This window comes from Otolemur garnettii, unplaced genomic scaffold (assembly GCF_000181295.1).
Source record: "Otolemur garnettii isolate 467f Iridium unplaced genomic scaffold, OtoGar3 scaffold00223, whole genome shotgun sequence".
NCBI classification, from domain to species: Eukaryota; Metazoa; Chordata; class Mammalia; order Primates; family Galagidae; genus Otolemur; species Otolemur garnettii.
The window spans coordinates 1,942,044-1,967,225 of NW_003852618.1; the positions used below are offsets into that span (position 1 = coordinate 1,942,044).

Sequence of the window (25,182 nt, forward strand, 5' to 3'; positions counted from 1 at the left end):
TTGAGCTATAGGCGCCGAGCCTGTATACTTTCTATATACCAGGCACACAAACATATCTAAGTATTATTGAATAATGAATAACATTCTGGTAGTGTTAACTAACTTTTAGATAGCTCATACCATATTCCTGGCTCTGTTTAAGTGCTTTATTTATTAACTCATTTAATCCTTCTAATAATCCTTAGTTACAGACCTTCTTATTGTCCTCATTTTATAGATGATACACAGAATGTAACTGCTTAAGGACATTCTACTCTAAGTTGGTGGAGCTTGGATTTGAATCTAGGGAATCTGACCCTATAGTATGCACTTTTAAGTAAGGTTACTACCTGCTAAACTGATTTTTTAATCTCTTCATGGGTTTCTACCAGAAGTTTGAAAAATACTGATTAGGACCTTTTGTAAGGTTCTTCTTGTGTTCTATTTCCTCTATCAAGGCTTCTCTTATTCAAGTTAATTCACTTTGTTCTGAGCACTTATTGTTTTAACCATATAATTCATCATTGATTTGCATTATTCACTAGTGTTTTGTACAATTCTCTTTTACACAAAATTTTAAGATTAAAGGTAAGAATTATGTCAAACTTATTTTATAGGTCCAAGAAAATTGGATTATAGTATGTACTCCACAGAAGTTTTTCAACAAGTGTGTGATGTAACTTGATATTCTTTCTTCTATTTCCCCCAGTTGGGTCAACTTCATGTTTTACTTTGGACCATGTTTTACTTTGTTATACTGATATGTATAATTGATTCTTGCATTAATGTAAATATATTTGGCTTTTAGTTACCAAAGACTTTGAAGGAAGTGACTATGGATGTCACCTGGGAGAAATTAGAGCAACTGGACCCCACTCAGAAGTACATATTGGAAACGTATAAGAACCTAGTTTTCTCTGTATCTTAGGATCTTTCTATGTAGTATTTTGTCACCTGTAGCTATTAATAGACATAAGCAGTATGATTTGTTGGCTCAGAATGTGGGTTGTGGAATAAGGAGACCTGAGTTTAAATACTGACCTTATTATTTTCCATGTTAAGGACTTTAGGCAAGTTTTGAAACCTTCTGAGACCATTCCCCATATATAAAATGGAGCTAATAATAAAATTCTAACCCATAGAGTTCTTTCAGGATCTCCTTAGATAAGACAAAATAAATTTTGGGTATAAAAGCCCTGACATAATATAAAGACTCAGTAAGTGTTAGCTGTTGCTGATTTTTTTTGCTATTATTACTATGATCATGCTTATTATTATTTGTATACTTAACTGAGTTTAGCTCAGAGTTGAAGGGTCAGGTACATTTCTGAGTTCAGAAATAAGTGTTTCTCTTCCCTGCTTATGATAAAAAGTATAGATCATGTAGAATTAGAAGATGATTGTTAGGACTTGCTTTACTTTCCTGAACTCTAATCCCTAGGCTATTAATGCCTTTCCCTTCTCTTACTATGTTTGTAATGCTTCTATTTCTGTAAGTAGAAAAGAGATTGGATTCAGAAACTTCACAATTTCCATGTTTAACTCTATCTTTTTTTCTTTTCCAATTTTTGTGACCTCTTCAGAAATCCTTTGAGTATCTTCTTTTTTATCCATGACAGTGGCTATGGCTCTCTGTTCCTAGTCCATATGCAGTCCTATGAGAGCAGTGCTTCTAGTTTCTGAACTTGATGTGCTATCAGATTCTCTGGAAAGAAAAAGTCATACCCTTTTCTTAGCCCTCTTTTATCTTCTGAGATAAAGTTGATCTAGTTCATCGTGTTTTATGAAACCATCTTTACATCTTATATGTAAAGATGGTTTATATTTTTTTACTTAAGGTCTGTTTTGTCTTAAATAAATATAGCTACTACTACACCCTTTTGTTTTCAATTTACATGGAATATTTTTTTCACTTCACTTTCTAACTATTTGTGTTTTTTTCGATGAAACACTTCCTATGAGTTTCTTATAGGCAGCATGTAGTTGGGTCTTGTTTTTTAATCCATTTAGCCAGTCTATATGGCTAAATTGGAGGATTTAATTGGAGGATTTAAACTATTTACATTATTATTGATAAATGAGGATTTACTCCTGTCATTTGATTGTTTTCTAATTATTTTATATGCCCTTTGTTCCTTTATTTCTCTTTTATTTTTTGCTTTTATGTTTGGTGGGGTTTTGGTAACCTTTGGCTCCTTTCTCTTTTTCATTTTCATATCTGCTATACCACTGAGTTTTATATTTGATGTATTTTTATGATGGTAGATGTAGTCCTTCTGTTTCCAGACGTAAGATTCCCTTGAGCATTTCTTGTATATCTGATCTAATGGTGATGAATTACTCTGTTTTTTGCTTGTATGGAAAATACTTTATTTTCCCCTCGTTTTTAAAGGATAACTTTGCTAGCAGGGTTTTTTTTCCCCAGCAATTTGAATTTTTCATCTCATTCTTTCTTAGACTGTAAGCTTTCTGCTAAGAAATTCACTGTATGTGACTTGATGAATTTTTCCTGATGTTTTTACAAGTCCTTCTTTGTCTTTGATTTTTGATAGTTTGACTATATTATGCCTTAGAAAAGACATTTTGGGGTTGACTCTGTTTGGAAATCTTTGAGTTTCCTGTGTGTGGGTATCTATATCTGTTGCAAGACTTGGAAAATTTTTAGCTATTATGTCTTTTTAAAAGGCTTTCTATTTCTTTGCCCACCTTTCATCTTTCTGTAATTCCCAAACTTTGAATATTTGGTTGCTTTATGGTGTCTCACATAAGATGTAAGCTTTCTTTTTTTCTTTTTTGGTCTGACTGAATTATTTCAAAATACTTGTCTTCAAGTTCAGAACTTCTTCTGTCTTCTTGTTCTAGTCTATTTTTGAAGCTCTTGATTTTATTTGTTAAATTTTATTCATTGAATTCTTTAGTTCCAGGGTTTCTGTTTGATTCTTTTTTATGATGTCTCCTTAGTGGACTTCTCATTCAGATCATGAATTGTTTGCCTTATTTCTTTGTATTGTTCATATGTGTTTTCTTGTATTTCATTAGGTTTCCTTAATATCATTATTTTTTTCATGCATTTCATATATTTTGTTTTCATTGGTATCTATTGATGGAGAAATATTGTAATTTTTTGGAGATGTCATATTTCCTTGCTTTTTCATGTTTCATGTGTCTTTATGTTGATACCTGTGGATTTGGTGTAACACTCACTTCTTCTAATTTTGTGGACTGGTTTTTGTGGTGGAGACTTTTTCCTACAAAAGTGCCTATATGGTTGGGTAGCGTGCTTCAACTATGAGTGGCTGCAGTAGTGTAGTGTCTCTATGATTTCTTCAACTGTAGTCTGCATCAGTAGTGTCTGTGACTTCCTCCTTGGCTTAGGTTGCAGTCACTCGTGGAGTTTATGTTGAGCCTTTCTGGGGACAGGAGTGATAGTTAGGCTGGTCCTCTCTGTTGGCAGCAGTGGACTAGGTGTGCCAGTAGTGATATGCAAGGCCTCCAGACAGCATATGTAAACAGCAATCCCCACGTCTCTTTATGGTGCACTTGGGCGCTAGCAGAGGTAGGAGTGGGCCAGGTGGAACTATCTTCAGGACCCTGAACCGGGTATGAATGTCAGCTGCAAATGGCAGGGAAGGTTAATCCACAGGTGTCTGGATGGTGAATTCAGTTGCCAGTGGTAGAGGCAATGGGGAGGGGCCCCAGAATGGTACCTGAACAGGCCAGTCCCTAGACCCATTAAAATTTCATGTAGCTACATGGTGCCACCAACATTGGAGGGGACAAGTTGGCTCTCAGTGCCAGTGGCCCAAGGCTGGAAACTCATGTTCTGGGGAGTATAGCTTCCCTGGTATATTGCATTGCCCATTGCCTGGGTATGAAACACAATGTGGGCTAGAGTGCTGGGAACCTGGCTGTATTGCTGGGTACCTCTGGCATCATGACACTGCAGCCCTGTGGGTAGATGTCAGGGGATGTCAGCCTCCAAAGTGCTAGCATTGGAATTATTAGCCAACGCACTGGGCCAGGAAATTTGTTGAAGTGATGTTCACTGAAGTAAATTTGGATCAGTAATCTTTCCACAACAAAGGCTCTAGGGCACAGATAGCTTTACCAGTAGATTCTATCTAGCAGTTAAGGAAGAGCTGCTTCTTTGTTTCAGAGACTAGAGAGTCTGAAGGCTTCAACTTGTATGAGTCTGGTGTAACCTTGACACAAAAATCTGACAAATACTTAGAAAAGAAAATTATAAGCCAGTCTCTTTCATGAACATAGACACAAAACTCCTGAAAAAAAATATTGATCCACTGCCTAGCAACATATGTGTGAAAGATAATATAGCATGACTAAATTGGTTTAATCTAAATAATGAAAGTTGGCTGAAGCTTAGAAAAATCAACCTATGTTAATTCATCACATTAAAAGATCAAAGGAGAAACAAATTATCTCAGTGGATGCTGGATATGTGTTTGGTAAAATTCAACATTCAGTAATAATAATGATAAAATTCCTCTAAGCAAACTAGGAATAGTAGAGAACTTAATCTGAAAAAGAACATGTACCAAAAGTCAAGGACAAAATCATATTTTATGGGGATATGGTGAAAGCTATCTTAGAGTGGAAATAAGACCATCAAATTGTACTTAAGTCCTACTCAATGCAATAAAGAAAGACAAATTAAAAGAAAGTAGGAAATAATGAAATAAAATTCTTATTATTTAAAGATTCTATTTTAATATGCAGAAAAAGTTTAAATCCAGAGATAAATGATTCAAATCATTAAGAGATTTAGCAAGATTTCTGTATATAAAATCAATTTTTATTCTATATATCCAGTAACAAATAGAAATTAAATTTAAAAATACATCAGTTAAGGTGTGAAGTTCAGGAGTATACATCAGAAAAAGCCAAAATCCAGCTGGAATAGTTCCTGAATGAAGTTTTAATCTTGTTTCCAATTATATTCTATCTGGATCAGAATTAATATGCTCTAGCTTCAAGGAAATAGCATAAGACTTGCCAAATCTTCCTTTGGACTCTTGTGAAATCTCTCTGGCTCTAAGACAACTGTGTATACGCTGACCTTATTCATAAAGTATCCATCCCCGCCTTTGTGAGGAAGCCAAGGAAGTACTCAAGCCTTATGAAAGGTTTATTTTACAGGAGGTGGACATCACACTTCCTTCCAGAAAACTCTGCTTGGTCTGAAAGGTATAAATTTGACATTCCTGTCTTTCATTTGAATGGCCAGTTTCTGGGGGAGTTGAGTAAACAGTTCAAATCTTGAAAAATACCTCCTGAATCTTGAGCCACAAAGTGCTGAAGGCTGATTAATGCCCTCATGATTTTCAACCCTCTTTTTACATAAAGTATCTTTCTGAAGAAATGTCCATGGCTTCATACTCCCTTTATCACTTTCACAGAGCCCTATGGATGTTCTGAACTCAACTACTGCCAAATGTTGAAACTCCTCTGTTGCTTGCGGCAACTGTTTATTTATTGGCATTTTATAAAATAAGAGGAGTATACTAGCAGGGAAAGAGATAATGGAAGGAGGGAGAAATCCATTTGGCTTACCAGGGGTCCTCAAACTTTTTAAACAGGGGGCCAGTTCACTGTCCCTCAGACTGTTGGAGGGCCGGACTGTGGACGCCGGGACAAGTCGGCTGCTAAGCAGGACAGGCAGCAGCAGCAAAAACACCCAGCGGGCCGGATAAATGTCCTAGGAGGGTTGCAAGTGGCCCGCAGGCCGTAGTTGGAGGACACCTGGTACCTATCCCTTTTGTGTTAATATTGAAGCATTTCACATTCACTAGTACAGTCTAAACAATGAAGGCTCTGGATTCCTACTGCTGCCTTGGAGAACATAACTTTTTAATGAAGAAATAAATGCTCTTCCACTTAGTAAAGTGAAATGTGAATTGTTAATAACTGTGCACAGTCAATAAAGAAATGTTCTAACAAATGAAAAAATATTTCATGTAAAAGAACACTAAAGATCAAATACAAAGGAATATATTTCTGTGAAATCCTTCATAGGAAAAATCAAACTCTATTGAGAGACATCAAATAAGATTTAGATAAATGAAAATACACATTTATATTGTAATATACAATATTATAAAAATATTTACATTTAATTGTATTAATAGATTAATGTAATTCCAATTCAAATATCAACATTTGCTGAACTTAAGTTTTTTCTAAATATTTTTATGAGAGCACAAAGATCAAGAAAAGCTAAAGCGTTATTAAAGACGAAGGAAAGAAGGGGATACTTGCTCAGTCACATATGAAAACTTCATTTAAAGCTGTATCAACTGACAGTATGCTATTGGTGTAAAGATGGACAAATGGAACAAAGGACCCGAGCAAAGAGCACATTTTGTACCTAACAAATAGAATATTTCAGAAGAGTAAGGAAAGAAAGAACTTTTTCATAAATCATGCTGGCATAAATAGATATTGATACAGAAAATACACCATGTATAAAAATCAATTTCAGGTACATTAATGCTGAAATGTACATGGCAGAGTGTAAAGCATTTAGAAGAGAATATAAAAAACATCCATAGGACTTTCAGATAGGGTAGAATTTCTTAAAGAAGGAGCAAGACATAATGGCTCAAAATGCAAGGAGAAAATCATTGACATTAAATTTATAAATGAAATGAATTATGTTCATTAAAAGACACCATAAAAGAATGAAATTGAAAGTCACAGGATGGAGAAGTTATTTGCAACACAAATATCTTACCCAGGATTAACATGAAAACACAGAATATTAAAAAATCTTCTATGAATCAATGAGAAAAATACAAGCAACAGAAAAATAGAGAAAATTATTGAATCAGCACTTCCAAAAAGATGACATCCAAAATGGCCACATTAAAAGGTAATTTGGCTTATGTATTGCTATGTAACAAACCACCATAAAGGTGAGTGACTTAATATAACATTTATTTTATTCACAAATCTGCAGTTTGACCTGTGCCATGGGATCAGTTTATTTTTGACTCACTGGGTATAAGCTGGGCAGCTCAAAGGCTAGGGTGAAATTATCTGAAAAATCCAATAATCCAGTGTATAGAGTTTGGTTCTGGCTCTTGGCTGGGACCTGAACTCGGACTCTGACAGGACCAACTAGATGTAGGTTTTCCATGCTGCTGATTGGCTTCCTCATGGCATGAGGCCAGATCCCAAGGATAAGTTGAGAGAGGGGGAGAGAGAAAGAGAATATGTGAATAAGTAAATGAGACAAGGAGAAAGTGTTTTGTCTTTTATCATTTAGCTAATATTTTAGGAATAGTGTAATTTCTGCTTCATTCTGTTTGTTAAAAGTAAGTCAGTGAGTTCCCTACATAGTTAATGAGAGGCGAATTAGACTCCATCTTTTGATGGGAGAAGTGCCAAAGAATTTGTGGACATATTTTGAAATAATTACAATAATCAAACCTATTAGAATTTAGGAAAATGCACATTAATCCTATAATTAGATACTACTGATCTTTGGCCAGAATTGGAATTGATAAAATTAAAAAGACAAGAATATTAATTATTGCCAAGGATGTGAAGTAATAAGAACTTTCACCATTACTCTGAGAGTCTAGAGTATGAATTTTTTCTTTTTAAGAGGTGGGATCTCTCTTTGGTTCCCAGGCTTGTCTTGAACTCCTAGCCTCAAGCAATCTAACCACCTCACCTTACGAAGCACGGAGATTACATGCCTAGATACAACCACTTAGGATAACAGTTGGATAGTATCTAGTAAACTGAAGATATACATATCCTTTTATACTAGAGAAATATTTACACATGTGAAGTAGGAACTATATGCAAAAATGTTCATAGTAGTATTGTAGAATCAGAAACAACCTGTAGTAGAATCAGAAACAACCTGAGTGAACACTTAGAGTCAATTAGATAAATGGTGTTGAATACAATTCAACAATGACCATGAAGATACAAAACTACATATGATAATATGAATAAATTTTATAAACCCGACTTTGTGAAAACAGGACATACACAAAATGTATGATTATACTTATATAAATTTCAAAACCAAAGTTCAGTTATATCTTTATATGTGTATGTGTGTGTATGGTAAAAGGTATTAAGAATGTAAATAAGCGATAACCATGAAAGTCAGAATTGTGGTTTTCTGTAACTATGGGATTGAGTGGGGAAGCCAGAGGTTGTGAATGAAAAAGGACATGCCAGTAGTGTTCCATTTGTCCTGAGTTATGATTAAACAGATGTCCATTTCATAACTCCTTGTTAAAGCTATATATACATGTTTTATTTACTTATCTGTGTATTTCATAATAGAAAAATGTAAATCAAACACAAAGAAGCTTTTTGTGTATCAGTGTGGAATAAATTTCAAAAATATATTATGTAGTATCAAAATTGAGGTCCAGTACATATGAATCTACATGCCAAATGCGGAAAAAAATTCCAGAGCAATAGTTAAGAAATTCATAAGGAGAAAGAAGGATAGGGTAAGAAATACGTAGGTAGGTGACAGGGATGGGAGGAAACTTTTCACTGTGTAACCATTTATACTTCTTTTTTTTTTTTTTGAGACAGAGCCTCAAGCTGTCCCCCTGGGTAGAGTGCTGTGGCATTACAGCTCACAGCAACCTCCAACTCCTGGGCTCAAGCGAGTCTCCTGCCTCCGCCTCCCAAGTAGCTGGGACTACAGGCGCCCGCCAGAACGCCCGGCTATTTTTTGGTTGCAGCTGTCATTGTTGTTTGGCGGGTCCGGGCTGGGGATTCGAACCCGCCACCTTAGGTGTACGTGGCTGGCGCCTTAGCCGGTTGAGCTATAGGCGCCGAGCCGCCATTTATACTTCTAAACTCTGTGAGTATACTACCTTTTCAAAATACCAAATAACCAAATTAACAAATAAATAAAATCTCTTAAAGTGCTATCAAGAAGCCTTAGAGAAAAGTGTACCTTCTTTAGAATGGATTCTCATTCCTTCGGGGCCTTATATGTTATCTTCATTCTTAGGAGTCAGTAGCTCAGGAATCAGGGTTTGTTCCTGGACAAAGAGGTCTAAAAAGAACTAGTGATTACACAGGTCAATAGTTGCAGCTCTCTAGATGGGACTAGAAGTCTTAGGTACTTAGTTACACTGCAAGATTTAACTTCAATTCCTTATACAAGCACTGACTAGTATGGTAATCAGTGATAACAGCCTTGGGGTTAGCAATTTGGTTAGGTATATACACAATATCACAACAAGGGAGCTATATAAACAGAATCCAGAACACTTACCTGTGAACAGACTATATCTGTCTCCTTTCAAGATTAAACTCTAGGACTTTGCTTAGACATCCTCCTGTGGGAAAATTCACATACTGAGTACTTCCTATGTACTCGGCAGACCATTTATTCAACAAACTATTAATGAGTAGCTAACTTATGATGTGTATTCCCCTAGGCCAGTGGTTTTCAACCTTCCTAATGCGATGACCCTCATGTTGTGGTGACCTCCAACTATAAAATTATTTTTATTGCTACTTCATAACTGTAATTTTGCTACTGTTATGAATCGTAATATAAATATCTGATATTAGGTCACCCCTATGAAAGGGTCATTTGACCCCCAAAGTGATCATGACCCACAGGTTGAGAACTGCTACTGTAGGCACTGCAAATATAGCTATGAACATAGTGGGCAAAACTTTCTGTCCTCATGGAGTTTGCATTCTAATGGGAACTACAAAGAAATGAAAATAAGTAAAATATATTATGTAGTAGGTGGTGATGAGTACTAGTGAGAAAAATAAAGCACGAAAGAGAATAGCAACGGAGAATTTTGAACAGAGGCACTACTGCTGTATTTAGAATAGGGAGTGAGAGAGTAAGGGTAAATAGAAGCAGGGAGACCGGTAAAAAGTCTATTGTATAAATCTAGATAAGAGAGGCCCAAGGTTTACTCAGAGGGCTCTCCCCAGGTTCCCCTCCATTTAGTATAATAGCCACAAAGTGCTTTGAGTGGCCTGGGGGATCTTCCCTTCCCCTCCCTCTCTAACCACAAGGACCCCCTTGCTCTTCCTCATGAGTCAGGCCTTTACATTTGGTGTTGATGATAGATTATGTAACATGAAAGCCATGGAAGTTGTAAAAAGAAGGTTAGGTTATGGATATATTTTGAAAATAGAGCTGATAGATGGGATGTAGGATCTGAAGGAACGAAGGTTATAGATGATTGTACAGATGGAATGTCTGTTTATTGAGATGAGGAAGATCGATGAGGAGCAAATCTAGAAAGAAGATTAGGAGTTCAAAAAGTTAGTTAGCTTGGAAAAGTTAAGGAACAAGATGCTTACCAAAAAAGCAGTTATATAGTTGTAATTCTAGAACTAAAAAATAGAAAAAAAGAAAGCATATGTAAGATGGAAAAAGAAATGAAGGGGTTTGGGGGCACCAGATAAAGGGGTCTTAACACAAGGAATGCAGAGGCTTGACACAAAGTCTGTGCCAGGTACTGAGGAACTCTGGGAGGAGCCCTCCCGAGTAAACCTTGGGCGTGTATTTATTTATTTATTTTGTTTTTATTAAACCATAACTGTGTACATTGAGGCATTTATGGGATTCAGTGTAATGATTTAATATACAATATGAGATGCTTATATTGAGCTGATGAACACATCCATCACAATTATATTCTTTTCTTGATAGTTTTGAAATGTATCATTGCATCATGCACATTAGATGAGGTCCCCCCAAATACCCTCTCTCTTCTCACCCCCCCCTTCCCTTCCACTTTCTGGACTATAGTTATGTTTTATCATTCATATGAATGTGTAGGTGAATATATATTGATTTCATAGTAGTATTGAGTACACTGGATACTTATTTTCCATTCCTGAGATACTTTACTAAGAAGAATATGTTCCAGTTCCATCCAGGTAAACATAAAAGATATGAAGTCTCCATCTTTTTCGTGGCTGCATAGTATTCCATGGTGTACATATAGTACAATTTGTTAATCCATTCAAATTGGTTGATGGGCACTTGAGCTGTTTCCATGTCTTGGCAATTATGAATTGGGCTGCAATAAACATTCTGGTGCAAATGTCTTTATTGTAAAATGATTTTTGATCATCTGGGTATATACCTAGTAGAGGAATTGCAGGATCGAAAGGTAAGTCTACTTTTAGTTCCTTGAATATTCTCCAAACTTCTTTCCAAAAAGGTTATGTTAGCTTGCATTCCCACCAGTGGGCCCATATTTATTATCATAACACAAGAAAAGCTAGACAAAAGCTGCTTATCCAACATTAGTACTGATTAGGGAGGAGATGGAGGAGGTCAGAACATCTCTACCTTTGTTTTTGCAAAATTGCAGACCTTGAGCACAACCTCTGCCTCCAGCATCAAGAGACCTTTGGAATCTAGAGAATCTTTACCATAATTATTATTGCCATATCTCACACATACATTTTCTTTTGGAGGCCAGTTTTCTGATCTTCTGCACATACACAACTCACGTGCCATTCTCATGATTCTCTGGTCTCTCAAGCAGGAAGTGAGTCTTATGCTAAAGATCAGGGCTCAGTTTCCTTTATAAAAAAACATTTGCATATACAGGGTGTTTAAGGATCGAGCCTTGAGCATACTAATATTAATATTTATGGAATGATTGCATAAGAGATAGTTAAAATGTAACATATAAGTGATATTAATGGAATTGAAATAATCTCAGGAATCCTGGTTGTATTCCAGGATCTTTTAAACCAGATTTGGGGTGTCAGTGAAAACTCCCAGAAAGAGGTAATGGGTTATGTCTAAATATGCCATTGCCAAAGGCAAATGGGAGAAGGAACTACAACCCAGGAGAAAGCCAACTGCAAAGTGGTCAAAAAAGAGAGGACATGAAATAATCAGGAATTTCACTATCTTCCTGTGGGTGGAGATATGGGAGAACAAGATGGAGGAAGCAGAGGCAAGTGCCCTCTTTAAGCATATGTAAATTGGATTTTTCATGAAAAGTTTATGTTAAGTGTAGGTTAGGGAATGCATATTTCCAATAAAGGAATAAAATAAAGGCAGATGAGGTGAGTACTGAAGAGAGCATGTACACAGGAAGACCACAATATGTACTGGGAGCCCTTAAAGTCTGTGGAACAGGACAGCACAGGCCTTGAAAAAGGAAGACAAGAAATGTCTTGCTGAGCCCTGACCTTGTCCTCTCCTCAGACACCGTTCAAAGGTCTTGAAGGACTTAATGAGCTGCAGGTAGAAACTGGAAATAGTACTGTAGCTGGTTTTCTGTAGAACAGAAACAATCTCTTAGAATCTAGATAAGAAAACCAGTTTCTTTCTCCTCTGCCCCCACTATGACTATAGCCCCCTCTGTTCCTTTTTTGTGTCTTTTTTGGTTATTTCTTGATGCCCAGTGAATAAGACTGTGTGGAGCAGCAGTTTTCTCCTTCCACAAACTACTCAAATAAGAATTGTTTTCTTGATGTCATCTACATTCCTTTTTTACAGACCTGCAGAAAATATAAATAAGTCACAGGTGAATTGCCTCTGTAGGGGTTAAGCATCTGCTTTGCTTTCCGAATCCTAATATCAGGCAATAATGCCATTAAACTATGATTATTCATCTTATTTCTGTGTATGTGAAGGTGTTTTTCTCAGGGCCTGGGTAGCTCAGTCGGTAGAGCATCAGACTTTTAATCTGAGGGTCCAGGGTTCAAGTCCCTGTCCAGGCGCTGTAATATTCCTGTAAGGAGGTGTCAGTTTTTACCTCTCTTAGAGATAGGAAACGCTGATAAATCAGTTATTCTACTGCAATCAGAAGATGACAGTAGTAGTTATAAAAACATGCACTTCCCGAAGAACACGCCCTGCAGTAGGATGGAGTTCCACTCGGTGGGGGTGGGGTGGAGAAGCAACGGAAACTGCCGCCCTCGGGCCACATGTGGCCTTTTGAATGTATCCTAATTTTACTGAACAAATCCTTTTAATAAAGAGATTTGTTCTGTGAAGTCTGGATGCTGTAGAGGGGCGGCACTTGGGGATCTGGAAAGGCTGCACATTCCCCATCCTGGTGAGGGTGTTTTTAAAAAGGAAGTGGAAATTATCGAGTAAAGTACTCACCTTGTCAAAACCCAGGAGCTTTAGATTTTCAGTACTTCCCTCCCCCATTGCTACTTGGCAGGGGGGAAAGCTCTCTGACAAACCATTTCAAGATTTATACACGTAGAGTAATAAAGGCTGTTACTAGCAAAGGAATAAACAAATCAGAGATACCCAACAGAAAGCCCAGAAATCACCATATGTAAGTATAGCTAACTTATTTTTGACAAAAAGTACTGTTAAAATGTACGGGAAGCCATTGATTTGGACTGAGTTCCTGCAGTAGGCCCCATGATAGGAAACCCAAATCTAAACTATTTACTTTTAAGAGCTGACCTTCCAGGATTTCCAGGAAATCCGGAGGAGATTATAGTCAAATTCCCAAAACAAGCTAGTGTGGAAAAAACCAAAAAACAGGAGATCCAAAACAACCAATCAAAATACTTCCAGTCAACTTGAGCTGGTATGATAAAGAAGTCCCTTTGTTTTAACCACAGGGAAAATAACTTGAAGTAACCTGATGTTAACCAATTTATTTTTTGAATGATGTCGTGTCCTTGTTCCTGCTCAAGCTACCTTATAAAACTAGCCTGTTCTGCCTCCGGCTAAGAAGCCCCTCCTATTCTGTACGTGTGAAGCTTGCAGTTCATTCATGATCTCTATGTGGAGTCATCCAAGAGGCTGCTGTGAACGAGGGCTGGTGTTTAGGGAATTCCTAAAAGCCCTGTTCCCTGATATAAGCCAGAAGAAGAACCTGTTTTTCTTAGTTTATTGTTTTGTATTTCTTTTGGTCAAAACAGCCCCAAACGAGATCCAATAAAAAAAATGTAGTTGTCCTATAATAACTAGAGCTGTATAGCTACTATTTTCCAGGAACATCGATTTCTATTTTGTTTTAAAATCTTGAGCCTTTGCAAGCAAATAAAAAAAAAAAAACACCCTCCTTTCTTTTTATTTTTTAAAGGATACCGAATTACAGCTAAATAGGAGGAATAAACTCAAATGTTCTGTAACACTGTAGGGTGCACTAAACAATAATTTAGTGCATATTTTCAAAACACTAGAAGAGAAAATTTTGAATGTTCACAGCACAAATGATGAATGTTCCAGCTGATAAATACATTAATTACCCTGACCTGATCGAAATATCACGCTGTCTGCCACAAATGTGTGCAATTATTATGTGTCAACTAAAAAGTTTTTAAAAATCACTTTAATAACTATCTTATAAGAGTCAAAAGTCGGAAGTTGCCGACCTTGTGGGGGTGGAGACAAGTTTTGCAACATCCTAATTTTTGCTGGAAAGTTCTAATTTTATCTTTGGTCATAAATATTGTCAGTTGTTTTCCTTGAAACGATAGACTCATTTGGTTATTTTTTAAAATAAATTATGTCTGCCAAATACAATGCCCAAGTCTTAATAGCTACAGCTTGTCAATCATTCTTTCAAAGAAAAGAGGTGTTTCCTGAAAATTCCACTAGTTATGCTTGCAACACAATCAGCCAAAGAAATGCTTTTTGGGGGAGATAACCGTTTTAGTGAAGTATAAAACAGAAGTCCTTAATGCGTGCTTTCGTCACGCAAAACACAAACAACTAGAGTTGAAATGTAATAAAATAAAGGTTTTTTCCTGCATCAAAGCGGGAGGACCCATAAAACTCCTCTTTTTCATTCAAAAGATTGGCTAAGGGAATTTTTTGACAGAAACAAATGACATAATTAACACGATTTCTCTCCAGAGGTATTAGTGGCGACCCCATGACTCTCCAGGTTCTGCTGAAGAAAACTACACCTAGGGTTTTGCTCCGCAAGTTGGGGGTAGAGCTGGAGTGGGGAGTGCCAGCCGGCGAGGGCGGCCCGCAAACGATTTCTAAGCAGCTATTTGGCAGGATGAAAAAGCGCGCAGACCTAAGAGTGATGGCCTGTGACCATCCGCTTGTTACGTAGCGTATCCCAGACCTGCGGAGCAGAGATTGGAACAGAGCAAGCAATCTGATACAAAAAGAAGCAATTAAAAAGGAACATTTTTCAACACTGAAAAAACGATTGTGGCTGTTGGAAGAAAGCGTAATAGCCTCAGTGAATAAAGTGGCGTGCGACTGTGATTACTAGCAGCAGAGTGGCGCAGCGGGAGCGTGCTGGGCCCATAACCCAGAGGTCGATGGATCGAAACCATCCTCTGCTACTAGAGCTTTTACACAGGGAGAAGAAAATACTTATAAATAGGATTTTAACTGTTTCTTCTCAAGAACCACCTGCTCTAAGGTTTATTAATTCGATCCCATCTGCCTTTGAAGTTCTCTTCATTCCGAAACTGGTATGTCTGCCCTACATTGCATATATAGTGAAATTCCTTTCCTCCCTTGTGGCCAACAAAGGAACAATTGAAAGTGCTGTTTCACTTTCATATGAAAGTGTTTATGGAGAAGGAGGTGATACATCCCACATTTACTTCTGTTAATTGCCAGGACATTCTCTTCTTTATTAATGATTTTCTTTCTTTAATAAACATTTGAAAAATATAACTTTATTTCTCTCAACTAGTTGCTCTCCACTTCTCTATTATTACTTCTGTTGCTTTTCTTTGTCACCAGAAAGGTTCTTTTTGGTTGCCGATATTAAATGTTCCATCACTATTTACTGAAGACAATCAATTGGTTCCACCTCTGACTCTCATCTTTTACAAACTGTAGGTAGATAAGTGACTGTCGTGTTGATCCCATCCATATGCATGCCTTCTATGTAGACTAGCATGGTTTCTTAGACTTAGTGCAGATAGAACGAATAACAGCTCAGTGGTGAATACCAAATCATGCTCAGAGTACATTGATGCACTTCTGTTCAATGAACTGACTCCATGGAATTTTAATCCTCTCATTAGCCATCTTTTCTGAATCCAAGAATTATTTCACAATACCAATCAATAGCAGTAATATTTGCTAAAACTGTTGGATATGAATAAGTCTTTTCTTAGGACATGACTTGGTTAGTACAACACCAGATTTTCACTTTGAGAGTCAGGGGTTCAAACTTTTGTCCCGATGTAGTGGTGTTTTCTTGCTTATACAGCAAAGTTCTTCTCTATTTGAGAGGATGTACTTAAGCAACTATACCCAAGTGTATGGATATGTTTTAAATGGTAAATTCTGAAACCTTTAGGCTTTCATAGAAGATGGTGAGCGTATTTTGCATATGGGAGAGACATGGATCGTGGGTGGATGAAGGGTAGATCAGATAGGCAGACCTCTAAGATGATCCTAATATCTCCTGATATTCATGCCCTTGTGTAGTTTTCTATATCACTGTATCAGGCTTGGTCTTTGTGGCTAACATAGTGGTGGAGCTGTCTCTAGGCCTGTAGCTCTATCAAGAACAGCTCTGTGTCTTGGCCCATTTGGGAAGAGAATGCTTCCTCCCAACACCTGCTACAGAAATCGAAAAAAGATCCTCCAGCTCTAGTCAACCCTTAAAAGGACTAGAACCCTAGCTGACATTTTAATTGCAACCCCATTAAACACCCTGAGCTAGTAGTACCTGAATATGACATTCCTGAATCTCTGACCTTCAGACACAGTAAGATAATAAATATTTGGTGTTTTAAACCACTAAATGTGGAGTTATTTATTACAGCAATTGACAAGTAATACAAATCTCAAGTTAAGTTTTATGACTAAGGCCCCCTAAACTATACATAAAATGCATGTCCCAAATGCATATCAGCTCTAAGTCACCTTATAGCTTTGATTTCTTGGGATAGGAATATTTCCATTTCTTTTACTCTGTGGCTTCCTAAGTGACAAGGTAATTTTCCCTGATCATGCCTGTGATCCTAGACTCTGGGAGGCCAAGGAAAGAGGATTGCTTGAACTCAGGAGTATGAGACCAGCCTGAGCAAGAAAAAACTCTGTCTCTACTAAAAAAAGAAAAAATTTTCAGGCATTATGGTGTGTGCCTGTAGTTCCAGCTACTGGGGAGGCATAGGCAAGATGATCACTTGAGGCCAGGAGTTTGAGGTTGTGGTGAGCTAAGATGATCCACTGTACTCTACCTGGAGCAAAAGAATGAGATTCTGTCTCAGAAAACAAAACAAAAACCAGTACCTGCAGTTCACTGGGGGTGATGGTTGGGGTTTCTCTGAGGTCATTAATAATCTGAATGTATATCACTGGGGACGATCCCATTGACTTCAGTTCGCCACAATTTACAAGCTGCCAAAACTTAAGCTCAGTTCTGTTTCTAGGAGCAAGAGTTCTAAAAGCAAAAGCAATTTGGTGTTATTGTGTTCTGGGTATCTGGGTTCTCATTTTCTTTTGGATGTTTTCTAACATGTCCCTTAGGTCTCTTTAATGTTTTACTACTTTGACATTCTAAAATGATCTTTACAACATATTCTACTAAAAGTACAAATCATGTGGATATAGGTAAATTAATTTTCGCTCAGGGAACCTAGAAGTAATCTCCTCTAGAGGAAGAAATAAAACATTATCAACATCTCAGAGACTCCCTTTGTGCAGCTGTTCAGTCACCCTTCCTTTCTTCTGCTAACGTAAGCATCATCCTTACATCTAACACCAGAGTCTATTTATTTATGTCCTTAAAATTTGTGTAAATGGAGTCTATTGTTTGCCTTCTTTAATATTTGGCTTCTTTTACTCAACTATGCCTGTAAATTAACCCATAGCATTAAATACACAATAGTTTCTTAATTTCCATAGCAGTAGAATGTTTCTTGTATTTTTATTATGCAGTTTACCTATTCCACTATTGATGGACATTTATATCAGTTTCATTTGGGGGCTGTTACAAGAAAACAATGAAAATGAGAACATGTTAGTATATTTCATAGTGCATATATGTGTGCATTTTTCCTGGACCTATACACAGAAGTGAAATTTTTGGATCAATGAGTATGTATAGGTTGAACATTATGAGATATTGCCAAACAAACTTCCAAAGTGATCATAATGATTTATATCTTAAATTCTAAAATTCTTCTAGGTGTATAGTGGACTCAGGTGTTTTAATATGCATTTCTTTGATTAATAATGAAGCAGAACATATTTTCATAAGTTTATTGACTATTTAGACACTATTGTAAAAATCTTTCCAACTTTCTGAGCTTTTTCTATTGAGTTGTTCATATTTTTATTATTGATTTGTAGGTGTCATTAACATATTATTGATAAGAGATTTGTATCAGTTATGTGTAGAAAGTATCTTTTCTCACTCTGTAATATGATTTTTTCTTTTTAAAAATTTTAATAGATTTAAGAAGTACCCTTTGAATTTTTTTTTTTTTTTTTTTTGCAGTTTTGGCCAGGACTGGATTTGTACCCTCCACCTCTGGCATATGGAGCCAGTGCCCTACTCCTTTGAGCCACAGGCACCACCCTGAATTTTAACCCTCTTGACTCTCTTAATAATGTCGTTAGTTTCACTTTTAACTCTCTTAATAATGTCTTTTGACAAGCAGAATGTCTTAATTTCAATGTAACCCAATATATCAATATTTTCTTTTAATGTTAGAATAGTCAGTATCCTGTTTATAAAATTTTTGCCTACCCCATGATCATAAAGATACTCTCTTATGTTAGCTTCCAGAAGCTTTTTGGCTTCACTTTTCACACTTAAGTCAAAAATTAACTTTACATCGATTTTTGTTTATGTAATATACAGGACAGAGTTTATTTTTTCCCTGTTACATATCCATGGAATGCATCAGTATATATTGAAAATACATACATTACTCAACTACTGTATGCTACTATCTTTTTCATAAATTGTGTCTACAAATATTTGGCTCTGTTTCTGGACACCTTATTTGATTATATTGGTCTATTTTTCTATCCTTATGCAAAATGCACACTGTCTTAATTACTGTAGCATAATAAGCCTTGATATTCATGTACATTCTCTCATTTTGTTCTTTTCAAGATAGAAGTGACTATTCTTGGACCTTTGTATTTCCATATAATGCTTAAAATGAGCTTGTCAATTTTCACAATATTGTCTTTTAATTGTAATTGCATTGAATTCATAATCCATTTTAAGGAGAATCATAATCGTTTACTCTTCCATTTGATAAGTATAGTGTATCATTATATTAATTTAGGTCTTTACATTCTGTTGGCAATGTTTAACTTTTTTTCTGAGTAGAGGTCCTCCAGGGCCTCTTTTGTAAGTTAAAAAAATGTTTTATGGAGCTATTGCAAATAGCATTATTTTAAGCATTTATTGAAGTGTAATATACATATATACATGAGACTCCACATATAAGTGTAAATCTTGATGAATTTTCACAAACTGAATGTACTCAAACAGAAAATCCATTGAATCAAAAGAGAATGTATTATTAATTTATTAGGGAGTGCATTCTCAGGATAAACTTTAGGGAGAAGAAAGTGTAAAGAATTTATCCATCAACCACCATCTCTAATTGATCAAAGTTTTGCTCCATGGAACATTAACATTAACAGCCCCACATAGAGGGGAGAGGTTTTGTATGTGCAGATATCAAATATCTCTCTAGCAGCTTATGTCTCAGTAGCAATAGAGAAACCCTATAGCAGATGAGTTGAGACAAAAGGTGAAGTCATTTTGGGTGTCTACATGAGAAATTGGCTGACGTGATTATTGAGTTAAAACAAGAGGCCAGATTGCTGGGCACCTGTAGTTCAGTGGTTAGGGTGCCAGCCACATGCTCTGGGGCTAGTGAGTTCCAGCCTGGCCCTGCCCTCCTAAACAAAAACAAGTGGCCAGAGTAAGATGGCAAGAGAATCTGAGGTGGCATGTAAGATGTATCTGATACACTCAAGGCTATACTTGTCTTACAAAAGAGTTTAAGAAGGTTTTTTTTTGGGGGGGGGTGCCTGTGGCTCAAAGGAGTAGGGTGCTGGCCCCATATGCCAGAGGTGGTGGGTTCAAACCCAGCCCCAGGCCAAAAACTGCAATCCTAGCACTCTGGGAGGCCAAGGAGGGTGGATTGCTTGAATTCACAAGTTCAAGACCAGCCCGAGCAAGAGTGAGACCTCCGTCTTTACTAAAAAAATGGAAAAACTGAGGCAAGAGGATCTCTTGAGTTCAAGAGTTGGAGGTTGCTGCGAGCTATGACACCATGGCACTCTACCCAGGGCAACAGCTTGAGACTCCATCTCACAAATAAATAAATAAATAAATAGTTATGTATTGTTAAAAAAAAAAAAAAGATAACCACTACCTTGAATTTGATTTTTACCATCTCTCTGTATTGCTTTATTTTTACCAGATTATAATTTTTATTGATAGAATTTTTCATAATTATGCTCTTTTATGTTGGAGAAACATTCAAATTGAATCACAGTGAATTACTGTTTCTCAAATTTTTACCAAGTGCAATCAGGACTAGTGTTTAGACAGAAAATTTAAAATAAAATCCTCTCTTGTAGTAAAAAGAATTTTTATCAGGATTCCTCTGTTGCAGTGAAAATTTCTGTAATGAGCAGGGAAAATTATCATATATGAAATATCACAGGTTACTTTGGAAACTCTATTATCATATTTAGTCAACATAAAAATACACATAGTTGGGTAGCATGATGAAGAAAACTGCTAATGCTCTCCAGCATCAGGTTTTTCTCATATAATGGAAAGACACAAGTTAGTTTCATAAAAGAAAACAAAGCAGCTTACCAGCAACAGGACAACATAAGTGGCTTTTGTTTCATGAAAAGATTGAGGAGAGAGGCTGACATTGTGAATATGAAGGACTATTTCTGCCAGAAGAGGATAATCACGCTATAGAAACTGGTGATTCGTCCCCAAATCATGAGGGACAAAAATAGGAAATCCTGAGTGAACATGGCATTTTGAAATAACATTGCATGATGGTATATAAACTGTCTTGTTTTACAGTACATCAAAGAATAACAAATTCAACAATTCCACTAGTGGAATTGCTGGGGGCAGTAGTGTTTATAATGACTCACATGTTGATTAGCATGTTGCTTATTCAGGAATAAATCAATAAGAGTAGAATTTGTGAGGACATTTTGGATTTGTTCCATTACCTTTTGGAACCAGCAGAACTGATAGTAATGGCCTGAACTGTACACAGGAGAGATTAAGTACATATACAGACATCCTGTGTCACTTTATAAATGTATAGCACTGACTTAGACTCAACAGCAACCCAAATATTTCTAATTACAAAGAATGACATTATATATAGAATTCCCTGAAGACAACCGTTATAAATTAGCCAAAGTTATGAAGTGAGAATTAGATCTAAGTGTTTCTTCAAATGGGGTTGAAATAAGAAGATATGCATATACGTAATGAATAGCAGTAAGTTCCCCTTAAGCCCAGTGACAGTTTGAAAGATAAGTAAAATTCCAGTGTTGTGCTACTTGGAAATGAAACATTTATGATTTTCTTTTGATTGAAGCCAGCACAGCCTAAATAGTAGCATAAATACATTCCACATGTGAAAGTTAGCAATCACTGAGTCCTTAGAAATATCAACTCTGACAGCTCTATCATGGAAGATGGACAAATAATTGTAACATATTTGTGGCATTTTCAGAGTCTGGATGCCACGTATTGTTCAAATATCTAGAGAGGAGATCAGGTTTATGTAATGGTTAAGCTTTGCATACATATTTATATTATTTGTTCTAGCCCATTTTCCAGGAGTGGTCTGTTCTATTTTAAAGACAATTTTGCATTACAATAAAAACAATTTTCCTTTACACTCTAGTATTACATTTTACTTTTAAACTTATAATTTTAAATATTTTGTTCTTCTTGTAGACACTTTATAAATACTTATAGGTTGTAAGTAAATACTTATAGGTATTGTACTTTTGTAGACATTTGACAAATACTTATAAGTTATAAGTACTTATAACTACTTGTAGGTGAATAAATAATACTTATAACCTGCAAGTAGTAATAAATGTATTAAGTACTTATAAGTTATAACCTACAAGTAGTAATACATGTATTAAACATTTCAATCTACTTTTCAGCATGCTAATTGTACCATACTATTCTTTTACAAATAATAAGATTTATCTATAGCATGTGGTTAACAAGAATTGAGTAATTTCTGCCATTAAAGTGCTAATTTGCTTGTTATAAAGAATTGCATTTACTTAGGGAAAATATTTAATATTTTTTATAAATACAGTGAGAGTTCAACTGAAGTTGACAAATTGATCAAATGCAGTGTGGTATTTAAATCAATTTACTTTCCAGTCAGCCAACAGAGTTGGTGAAGTCTTTTTCATTTAATAAACAAATACATGTAGCCCTTCTCTGGATATTGAATTGCCATCTTGTACTTACATAATATTCTATGTTTCTTTATAGCAAGAAATAATAAAAACTTGATCTCCAGCTTGTCCTGCATTATTTCAAATACCACACACACACACACACACACACACACACACACATTATGCCCGGTTGGTTCTATTTCTCTGGAGAACCCTGACTAAGATGCCCTGGAATCTGGAGTGCAATGTGCGTGCCCATGCCCAGGTGCATGCTCCAGAAAACCTAAGAGGACCGTAGGCATGAACCTCTGATTGGTCTTTGTGGGCATGAAAGCAGAAGATGATGCAACAAATTAATATCCAGATATGTGGTGAAAGAGGATACAAAAACACAAACGTATAAGTAATGTGATGTTTTACTTACATCATGTTCTGTAAAATCCTATAAAGTCAAGCTTAGGATGAAGAAAGTAAAATAACAAACCAACATGAAAATAGGAGTGTTTTTACAATGAGAAGAAGATTTTCACTAAGATAATCTAAAATTTCAAAGAGTACTCATTATTGGAAGTGGGTATTGAGGTTTCCAAGTATTATTTTTGAATTGTTTATTTCTCTTTTAATTTATCAGCATTGTCTTCATGTATTTTTTGGTGCTCTCTTATTAGGTGCCTAGATCTTTATAATTGTTATAACTTCTTTGTTCCCATTTATCCATAGTAATATTATCTGTTATAAGTTCTATTTTGTCTATTAGGATAGCCATCACAGCTTTCTTTTGGATGAAATTTGCATAATATATATTTTTCATGCTTTTACTTTCAATCTACTGGTATCTTTGAATTTAAAGTGTTTCTCCTCTACACAGCATAGAGTTGAATATTGTTTTTACATCCACCTTGACAGTTTCTGCCTTTTTATTGATTTGGTTAAGGCACTCATGTTTAATGTTTCTACTGATGGATTTAGATTTGCCTGTCATTTTTGTTTTCTGTATGACTCAGGTCTTTCTGGTTATTCCATTATTCATTCCTATATTATTTTTAGCATTAAGCAAATATTTTATATTTTATCATTGAATTTCTTTAATGATTTTTCCAATACATGTTTTGAGTTATTTCTTTAGAGATTGCCCTAGGACTTGTCATGTATATCTTACCCGAACAGCTTCAGATTTATAATAAATTCCAGGGATTTAAAAATATCACTTCTCTATAGCTCTATTCCCCTTTCCTCCTTTTTGTCACATTAGTGTTACATATGCTATATCTATAAATATTATAAATCTGGCATTATATGATTACTTTACATAATTTTGTGTTTTAAAGAGGCTAAGAGAAAAAAAGGAATATACATACACAATCTTATTCTATACTAACCTTTTTATTTATCATTTCTAGTTTCTTGATTTGTTCCTGTGAATTTGAGTTACCATCAGGAGTCATTTCCTTAGCCCAGTACAGCATTCCTCCCATCCACCTCCTTGTTCTATTATTAGCAAATATATTACATTTTTATATGTTATAGGCCCCCAGGTATACTATATGCCTATCATTTCTACAATTACTTTAAAAAGCAATTAAGAGAATAAATATGCATCTATACCCTCTTTTATAGCTACATAATTCCCTTTACAAAGCTAAACTTCCCTATACCCCCCCCAAAAAAAACCCCCAAAGAACACATTGGTTTTTTTGTTTTTGTTTGTTTGGTTTTTTTGAACAGGGAAATTTAGCTTTGTAAAGGGAATTATGCAACTATAAAAGTATTCTTTGTTTTTTTATGTGTATATATTTATATTACCATGTGGTGTCACAGTCAGTCTGAACTTTGCTTAATGTTGTAAAGCAGGCCTGCTAGCAACAAATTCTCTCAGTTTTTATTTATGTGAGAATATCTTTATTTGGTTTCATTTTTGAAAACTTTGATAGATACAGAATTTTTAACAGCGTTTTTCTTTGACCACTTTGAATACCTTATTCTGCTGCTTTCTGGTTTCTATTCTTTTGTATGACAAGACAGTTTTTAATTTTATCGGGGTTCCCTCTAACTGATGAGTCATTTTTCTTTTGCTCTTTTTAAGATTTTTCTCTTATCTCTGGCTTCTCAGAAGATTTTTCTCTTATCTATAACTGGCTTTTACTGTGACGTGTTTGTTTGTAGAACTTTTTGTATAATGCTGTTTATATGTTATTGAGCTTCTTGGACACGTATTTCAAATTAAAACATAAATATTTATATATTTATTATATATATTATATATATAAACATTATATATATAAATATTTATTGTATATATTATATAATACATAAATATTATATTAAAACATAAATAAATATTACTACACACCGATTCAAATGGCTAAAATTCAAAACACTGACAACATCATGGACATGTTTTTCAATTAGATTCAGAAGTGTTCAGCCAATTGAAATTTTTTTCTACTCCTCTCTCTCCTCTCCTGATATTTTCATTATGTGTATGTTTGTGTGCTTAATTGTGTCCTACATTGCTTTACATGATCTTCTACAACCAGTGATCTTTTTATTTCCATTGTTTTGCTGTTTACAGAGTGTCATATATTTGGGATCCTATATAGCTTTTTCAGACTGGTTTCATTCACTTAGCATTATAGATGTAAGGGTCCTCCATGTCCTTTTGTAGCTTGATAATGCAACAATTTTTAGTATTGAATAATATTCCCTTGTATGGATGTGCCAGTGTCTGCTACCTATTCACCCACTGAAGAACTTCTTCGTTGCTTCCAATTTTTGGCAATTTTGAATAAAATTTCTATAAATATTTGTGTACATATTATTATGTGGACATAAGTTTTCATCTCATTTGGATA

General features: G+C 35.6%; 2 non-coding genes and 1 pseudogene across 2 annotated transcripts; all 3 read left to right on the plus strand.

Annotated features, from left to right (window-relative positions):
- Positions 1-4,958: 4,958 nt before the first annotated feature.
- On the plus strand, positions 4,959-5,303 carry LOC100958026 (annotated as a pseudogene).
- A 7,332-nt stretch (positions 5,304-12,635) lies between these two features.
- TRNAK-UUU lies at positions 12,636-12,708 on the plus strand. The gene has a single exon. It is a non-coding gene; the product is annotated as a tRNA-Lys (tRNA).
- A 2,481-nt stretch (positions 12,709-15,189) lies between these two features.
- Positions 15,190-15,261, plus strand: TRNAM-CAU. Its single transcript has one exon. It is a non-coding gene; the product is annotated as a tRNA-Met (tRNA).
- Positions 15,262-25,182: the final 9,921 nt, after the last annotated feature.